This window comes from Neophocaena asiaeorientalis, unplaced genomic scaffold (genome assembly GCF_003031525.2).
Source record: "Neophocaena asiaeorientalis asiaeorientalis breed wild unplaced genomic scaffold, Neophocaena_asiaeorientalis_V1.1 scaffold242, whole genome shotgun sequence".
Lineage (NCBI taxonomy): Eukaryota > Metazoa > Chordata > Mammalia > Artiodactyla > Phocoenidae > Neophocaena > Neophocaena asiaeorientalis.
The window spans coordinates 7,380,914-7,388,585 of NW_020172451.1; positions in this window are offsets into that span (position 1 = coordinate 7,380,914).

Here is a 7,672-nt window from a genome sequence, read left to right on the forward strand (position 1 = left end):
CGGGCAGCAAACATACAGCAGTTACAATCACAATCATAACTGTGATTCGATGGAGCAATGAAGGCTCAGAGCGGAATTGTGAAGGATGAATAGGAATTCCCCGGGGAAGATAGGATACAGGAGGGGGCATTCCAGGCAGCAGGAACATCTTGTTCAAGTGCTCAGAGGCCTGAAATAGCAACCTCTGTAGGAATCTATGAGCACTTTGGTGAGGCTGAGTGTCAGGAGCATGGTGAGAGATGAAGCTGGATGTGCAGGGCGAGCCTTGGCCAGGCGAGGAGGCCAGACTTGGTCCTGAGTGCATGGGGGCTTGGAGCCCCTGGAGGAGGGATGAGGAAGAGGAGGGATGGGAGGGAAGCTAAACACAGGACACTGCCACAGCAGAGGTGGCAGGGCCTCCCTCCCACCCCTTCCCTGTATTCCCATGGCAGCCCCCTATACCCACTCTGGCTCTAGAAGCTCAAGCTGGAGACTGCCAGGGGACACTGGACCCCATCCCAGCTGGGTGTGATGTGCTGTGAGGCCTGGAGTAGGTGATTTTTGTGCTCCTGGGTCTCAGTTTCCTCATCTATAAAATGGGGGCAGCACTAATCCCTGCCAGTCCCTCCTTGGGATGAGAGTGAGGAGCAGAGGAAATGGATAGGCAGGAGGAGCTTGCTCGCTCTGAGCAACGTGGAGCACAGACCTAGGCACTTGCTCAGCTGGTGCCTCCCCCCTGCCCTCGTCCAAGTGAGCCTTCTCCCCAAATGGTCCCCCACCCCATGCCCACCAGACTTCAAGAATCACTACTTGAGAGCCAGCACTGCTGGCTTCCAGTTCTGGAGCTGTCAGATCTCTCAAAGTAGGGGCCTCAGGCAAGTCAGTCTCTCTGGGCCTCATTTTTCTCAGATGCAAAATGAAATGCTCCCAGGTGTTGGGGGAGGAGGGACCCCTGGCAGCCCCTCTGGATGGTGACAACCCAGGCTGGCTCTCCCCAAACACAGACAACTCCCAGGTGCAGAAAGTGCAGATGAGGACCCCCTCTGTCCTACCATGTCCCCTCTACCACCTCCAGTCACTGCCAGGGACATCCTGTGCCCTGATGATGTCACCAGGCCCAGGTCCTGGGAGCCACGGTTGGCTGTAGCTGACAGCACTCAGGCAGGGTTTATTTATTTATTCGTATTTTATTATTTATTTTATTTTTGGCTGTGTTGGGTCTTTGTTGCTGCGCGCAGGCTTTCTCTAGTTGCGGCGAATGGGGGCTACTCTTCATTGCGGTGTGCGGGCTTCTCATTGCGGTGGCTTCTCTTGTTGCGGAGCACGGGCTCTAGGAGCGTGGACTTCAGTAGTGTGGCACGCGGGCTCAGTAGCTGTGGTGCACGGGCTTAGTTGCTCTGCGGCATGTGGGATCTTCCCGGACCAGGGCTCGAACTCGTGTCCCCTGCATTGGCAGGCAGATTCTTAATCACTGCACCACATCCTTGAAGGTTCTCTTCACACATGCTCTGCTTTCCTGACTGCATCCACCAGGCTTCTGAGGGCCATGTGGAGCCAGGCCGTTGGCCAAATGTCTCTGATCACCAAATCCAGACCTGCCAAGGTAAACAGATGGGCCCCTGGAGGTAGACCGTGGCCTCCTCTGCCTCCTGAAGTCCAGAGAAGGCAAGGGACTTGCCAGGGTCCCACAGCCAGGGCTGGGGGTCATCAGACAGGCACTGTAGACACCTGGAATCCGTGACTGGGCCTTGGGGTTGTCACCGTCTTGATTTGAATGCATTTTTTGGAATTAATTTTTACTGGAGTATAGTTGCTTTACAATATTGTGTTAGTTTCTTGCTGTACAGCAAAATGAATCAGTCATATGTATACATATACCCACTCTTGAATTCATTTTTAAAAACAGCTTTTTGCCTGCGGGCCTCAAGTCTTTCTTGATGCCTTGCAGCTCAGACCAGCTGCAGAAATAGACAGAGCGCTGGGGCAGCTCCCAGTGGGACCACGGCCCTCACCAACACCCTGGGTAGGGTGTGTCCATCACTCACGGTTGTCACACACTTACCCTCTCAAGTGACTTTAGACTAAGGACCTGTCAGCACCCTGAGCTTGGATCAACACCCCTTTTATCAGTGTCATATGCTGGCCTTCTGGAGAAGACTACGGCTGAAAAACGAGGTTCTGTTGGAAAAATCCATTTGAAAATGACTTGAGCCCTGACTCCTCACCGCTGCTCTGGGAGGCTGGGCAAGGGCTGACATACAGAGGACAGAAGGAGGTGGGATGCAAACCCAGGCTCGATGGGCAGACTCTGAGTACAAGGCCTCCCCGGAACTCCTCATTCCAGACACCTTGCTCTGGCTGAGCCCCCCTTCTCCCCACACGTCCCTCTCAGGCTTACACGTCTACTCCCTGCCCAGAAAGAGCCTAGAAGCACAGGCCCTGGGAGGCAACCAGCCTTCCCTTCTTCCAGGCTCCCTGGATACCTCCAGACAGTGTCTGCCAGCAGCCGCTGGAGAGCAGGCAGGGCGGGGCCGAGGCAGCTGGTGCCTCACAGCACAGCCTGGCACGGGAGGCCCCGCGAGGCTTTGCTGAGAGGACAAATCTGGAGGCTGGACCAGAGGTCACCGCCCAGGGATGTGTCTGCAGCGCCACCTGGTGGTGACAGTGGCGCTCCTGCCACACCAGCCCTGGTCCAGTCCTCCTGTCCCTGTGGGTTTGGCAGACAGTGCCAAGCACCAGGCAGGCCAGGCACTGCGAATGGGGCTGGGCTGAGATCTGGGGGACAGCACTCCAGGCAGATGGAACGGCAAGTGCAAAGGCTCTGAGATGGGAAGGAGTTGGGCGTGACCCAGGCGGAGCAAAAGGGTCAAAGTGCCAGGGGTGGAGAGGGAGGGGAAGTGGACCAGGTAGACAGCCAGGTCTCAAAGGGCTTTTTAGGCTGCGGTGATAAGTTTGGATTTGTTTCTGAGTGTGTTGGGAGCCACGGGATATGACGATGGTTATAGGCAGCTGTGAGGAGGACAGTCTGCAGGGTGAAAACAGGAAATCAGGAGGAGGCGGCCGTAACCCAGGCAGGACATATGGCAGCTCAGACACCACGGGGTGGCCTTGGGGGTGGAAGGAAATGGCTGGATTCTAGAACTGACAGGAACTGTGAATGGATTGGATGCGGCTGTGAGATAAAGCAGGTGATCAAGGATGACCCCAAGGCTTTATTCTGAGCACCTGAGGAATGGTGGGGCCCCTCACTTTGAAGGGAAAACTGAGGAGGAGTAGCTATGGGGAGACCAGGAGCCTTTGGGCAGGTCAAGGTGGCGCTGGCAGGGGAGCAGGTGGAGCACGAGTCTGGAGCCCAGGGGAGAGGATGGGGCTGTAGACACCTGTGGGAGTTGCCGGGGCATGGATGGCACTCCAGGCCTTGAACAGAGTGAAAGACCCGGGGAGCAGGGCACCTGCTGACCCTGGGGCCTCTGACATTTAGAGTTCGGGGAGACAGGAGGAGCAGCCACGGAGGGAGGTGAATCTGGAGCCGGGGAGAGAGGGTTTCTAGAAGGCAGGAGTGAGCAACTGCGCCAAACGCTGCTCAGAAGCAGAGAAAGACGAGCTTGAGATCGACCCAGGTTGATGTGGCAACACCAAGGCAGTCATCAGTGTGACCCTGAGAAGGTGGCTTCAGTGGAGGGTGGAAGTCTGAGGGGGGCTGTGAATGTACGACTCACTCCTGTGGAGTTTCACGGTAAAGGGAGCAGAAGAATGGTGGTAGCCGGAGGGCAATGGGGGCTCAGGTTATTTAATTTTTAGGATGGAAGATTTTAGAGCATGTTTTGGGCTGACGGAACGATCTTGTGGAGAGGGAGGGGCTGATGACACGGGAGAGAGAATCTCAGTGGCAATGTCCTTTCCCAGGCAAGTGGGGATGGGATGGGTGCCCTTGGGAAGGGACTGGGTTACTGGGGGTGGGACACTTCATCTCTAGTAACAGGCAGGATGGCTGAGAGGGAGGGCCCTGGAGTTGGGCTGCCTGGGTCCAAATCCTGGCTCAACCACTGACAAAATGTGGGATTAGAACAAGTCATTCCTGGGACTTCCCTGGTGGTCCAGTGGTTAAGGCTCCATGCTTCTAATGCAGGGGGCTCCGGTTCAATCCCTGGTTGGGGAACTAGATCCCACATGCTGTGCAGTGTGGCAAAAAAAAAAAAAAAAAAGTCATTCCTTTTTTCTGAGCCTCAGCTTCCTCACCTGTAAAATACAGGTGGTGATAAGAGTAATAGCTGGCATCTACGGCTGCTTGCTCCATGTCAGGCACTATTCTAAGCATTTCACAAGTTTTAACTCATTGGATCTTCACCTCAAGTGTGAGGGAGGGAGGGGGCCTGGCTGGGTGGCCTGTAGAGGTGTGGGACCATGCAAGAGGAGCAGCTGGTTCCCGAGAGTGTTTGTGAAGCCTTCCTGGTGGAGGTGACAGCTGACTGGGGCCTAGAGGGATGACTAGGAGTTTGTGAAGCAGAGAAGAGACTGAAGGGAAGGCTGGGCTTGCCCATGCCTGGGGTGTTCCCGAGTCTGAACCTCAGTACTGAGATCCACAAGTCCAGGGCTCTTGTGCAGATGGGGAAATTCAGGCCCGAGCAAGAGAAGCCCAGCAAGTCTGGTGGGTTGGGCACTGGCTCCTGGCTCAGGACTCTGGCCCCAGCTTTTGGCACCTCCACTTGCTCTAGTCACACCCCTGCAGCCTTGGCAAGGCTCTAGGGTAGGCTCTTAGGGCGATTTGAGCTCGGTCTAGCAGCTTCTCAGAGGCCTGGGGTCGGGGGCATGGCCCAGCCTTGCCACAGAGCTGGGTCAAAGCAGTTCTGGACTCAGACCCCAGGAAAACAGCCATGCTCTTCAGCCCTGAGTGACCTGGCCCTGCTGGCTTCCAGCCCCTTCTGCTCGCCACCATCCCCAACCCCCTGGCCCACGGGGACTTGGAGTCAGCCTGGAATCTAGGTGGGAGCGGATGCCCCCTGCCCAGCTTGGAGACACCTGCAGCCTGGGAGCTGACGGAGGCTGAGCACCGTGCAGCCACTGCTCACAGTAAAAGGCCCCGCTCCACGGGGTCCCGGCATCAACCTGCTCGGTTGGGAGGCTTTGCTGGAGTGAGAAGCTGATGGGAGCGCAGGGAGCGCTGGCTGGGGGCTGGGGGCACCCCCTTCAAACCTGTCTCTGATTTCCTCTGCTGCTCAGCCCTATCTCTGGCTGGCAGCTTTCCCGGATTAGGTGCTGACGTCAGGAGCTGCCAGCTGGGCCAGTGTGGCACAGCCGCGGGGGGTGTATGGGGCTGTGTGGTAGTTGGGTACAGTCAAGGAAGGGGGCATGTGTCCAGCTTTGGCGATTTGTCCTCCAGGGAGGTGGGTGGGAGGGAGGACTGTGTCAGACGAGCTGCACTGTGTCAGGCACTCGCACATCTGTGTAGCACATCCTTGCTCTACAGAGAGGGAAATAGCTCAGGGAGGTGGAGCCACTTGCCTGGGGCCACAGAGCTGCTCCAACCTTGGCTGCATCCCACACCATCCGGTGGACACCCCCGTACCCCTTGCCATGGCTGGCAGCTGCCAGGCCTCGAGGGCTCATCTCTGTGCAGCTCACTACCCCCTGCAGCATCGCCACAACAGCAGCTGCCGTGTGGGGAGCACCCACCCTGTGCCAGGTGCCTGTGAGGCTGGTGCCCATTCTATAGACAAAAAACCAGAAACCCAGACAGGGGAAGTGACTCGCCCAAGATCACACCCCAGATTGGTGATGGAGGCAGATCTGATCCCAGGACTAATTCCAAGCCTGCGCTCTTACCTGCTACATGCTCGGCAGAGATCTCCCAGCTTTGACATAGTCCGAGCCCACAGCCCCTGTGCTTCCCGCGGTCATACAAATCTCTGCTGTGAGTGAGAGCGTTTGTATGCAGAGCAGAAAACACAGTGGGTTACAGCAGTTCATCTCCAGAGAGAAACCCCAAGTTCACAGATCTCAGAGAAGGGCCTCGTAGGCCCAGTTGGGTCACATGTTCACTCTTTGACCAATCAACTGTGCCCAGGGCTAGGGTCAGCTAACCATGTAGCAGCCCCTGGAGACCACAAGGTGGCTCAGGGGTGGGGCAGGGCCTGCACAAGGCCTTTGCCTAAAGATTGGACCCCTGGGCCAAAGGTTCTGTTTGAGTTACATCTGCCTCCCCAGGCATCTTATTCCCAACCTCAGTAACAGGAGGCTGGGGTATCGGGGTTCCATGCACCCTGGGTCCTCTCGTAACTGCTTTCCTGTGCCCATTCCTTTTTGGCCAGCTGGTCTGGCCACGTCTGCCCGGGAAACTGAGGTGTATGGATGGAGGTCAGAAGCTGCCTGAGGGGACTTCCCTGGTGGTCCAGTGGTAAAGAATCCACCTTACAATGCAGGGGACATGGGTTTGATCTCTGGGTGGGGAACTAAGATCCCACATGCTGCAGGGCAACTAAGCCCACGTGCCACAACTACTGAGCTCGCACGCCTCAGCTAGAGCCCACATGCCGCAAACTACAGAGCCCACGCGCTCTGGAACCCGTGCACCACAACTAGAGGAGAGAAAACCCGCGCACCACAACGAAGAGCCCGCATGCCTCAACGAAGATCCTGCGTGCTGCAACTAAGACCTGACGCAGCCATAAATAAATTAAAAAATCTTTAAAAAGAAAGAAAAAAAAAAAAAGAAAGCAGCTGCCTGAGGACTTGACTCTGTGCCCAACTTGTGTGGGAGCTTTGGGGGCAAGTCACATCCATTCATCCTCTGGTCTCAGCTTAAATGCCACCCACAAAGAGGTCTTCCCTGACCCCTCCAATATAAACGTTCTCTCCCAGATCCCAATCTTCTCAGCCACATCACTTACCACAATCCGTCATTCTCTTATTTTTATCCGTGTAATGTCTGTCTTTCCAAGCAGATTGTGAAGTCTGGAGGCAGGGCTGACACAAAATAGACATTTAATAAATATTTGCTGAATGAAGTTTCTCTAACCTTTGGTTTCCCCATCTGTACGAGGGGGTAACAACATCCCTCCGTGAAGTTCAAATAAGATAGTGCCTCAAAGCACCCAACCCAGGCCTAGGAATGTGGTAGGCACCCACGATGCTGGGAGCAGGGATAGAGGGGAGGCTGAGCTGGAAGGCTCTGTAAGCTGTCAGGAATGGAAAGATCCAAGGGTGCAGTTGGTGAAAAGATGGGGTGTGTGACACTGCCCTGAGCCCAAGGTCAAGAACCGTCTAGGAATTTGAATTTGAAAAGTTGAAACCCACCCTGGGTTTGAATTCTAGCCCTGCTGCTTTGGTTTGGGGCATATCACTTTGCTTTTCTGAGCTTCAATGTTTACTGTAAAATGGCCATTTAAAAAAGTCCACCTTGGGACTTCCCTGGTGGCGCAGTGGTTAAGAATCCGCCTGCCAGTGCAGGGGACACGGGTTTGAGCCCTGGTCCGGGAAGATCCCACATGCCGCGGAGCAACTAAGCCCGTGCGCCCCAACTACTGAGCCTGCACTCTAGAGCCACAACTACTGAGCCCGTGTGCTGCAACTACTGAAGCCCGCGTGCCTAGAGCCCGTGCTCCACAACAAGAAAAGCCACCGCAATAAGAATCTGCAACTAGAGAAAGCCCGCGCGTAGTAATGAAGACAAACACAGCCAAAAAAAAAAAAAAAA